Source organism: Sander vitreus, unplaced genomic scaffold (assembly GCF_031162955.1).
Source record: "Sander vitreus isolate 19-12246 unplaced genomic scaffold, sanVit1 ctg873_0, whole genome shotgun sequence".
NCBI lineage: Eukaryota > Metazoa > Chordata > Actinopteri > Perciformes > Percidae > Sander > Sander vitreus.
Genome location: NW_027595953.1, coordinates 1 through 1,093, shown reverse-complemented (window position 1 = coordinate 1,093; position 1,093 = coordinate 1). Strand labels below are relative to the sequence as shown.

Sequence of the window (1,093 nt, the reverse complement as noted above, 5' to 3'; positions counted from 1 at the left end):
GGTATTCCCAGGCGGTCTCCCCATCCAGTAGCATTTGACCCGGCCCGAACCCTGCTTAGCTTCCGAGATCGGACGAGATCGGCGCGGTTCAGGGTGGTATGGCCGTCAAGCTTTAGTGTACGCAAGTGAAAACAAGCTATTTAAAGACGATGAACCCTCAGAGGTTCTCAAAACTGTTGAAGACGCAGTTTGGGGTTGAGGAGTACCAACGCATGTAATCACACTAGTGCACCTATACATTTTGCAGTAGCTCTCGGTAGTTCAACTACATTCATCTTCAACCAACAAGTTGAATTGCTTTGCTCTTTTTTTCGGGTACTGTACTCAACACTGCTGTATTTTTAGCATTCTTTCATTTGTTTTGTTCCATATTTATTCATTCATTTAGCCTGTTGCTATATGTATTCTTACATGTATGTATTTCCATGTTTATTTTTTTCATTACTGTAATTATTTCTCAATTCTTTGGAACTTTACCTTTACTCAGACTTGAGTGACTTGTCGCCTTCCGCAAATTTGCATGATCCAAAATGTAGATATCTCTGATTTCAAACTATCCAGATTGGCATAATCTTGAAGAACAAGAATATTCAATTCATGGTCAAGTGCATGAACTCCTACTTGAATTGCTGAACACTGTGAGGTTGTTTATTTTAGTTTTAATTAAAAGATGTTGCTTCCAGTTGCATCCTCCGTACAGTTTCCTTGTCAGCTCTGTCTCCAGCAAAGAGAGTAGCGCCTTTCGGCGACGAGAAATGAAGCTACAAAACCACTGTCTTTATTTTCTAAGCTCAATAGATGGCATATCTCTGTTCGAAAGAAAAGGGTTAAAGCGAATGGCATTCATGTGTTTTTTCAAACTTTGTTGAACAGAAAGTGGCATCTAGTGAGCTCAGAAAATGAAGACAGTGTTTTTGCTTTGCTTCATTTGACCACATTAGCGCCCTCTGCTGATCGGAAAGAAAGAGCTTACAGCACCGGGTATTCCCAGGCGGTCTCCTCATCCGAATACTGACCTCGGCCCGACCCTGCTTAGCTTCCGAGATCGGACGAGATCGGGCGTTCAGGGGTGGTATGGCTGCAAGCGAGTACC

General features: G+C 42.5%; 1 pseudogene; it reads right to left on the bottom strand.

Moving 5' to 3' along the window:
• Positions 1-966: 966 nt before the first annotated feature.
• Positions 967-1,086, bottom strand: LOC144515062 (5S ribosomal RNA; annotated as a pseudogene).
• Positions 1,087-1,093: the final 7 nt, after the last annotated feature.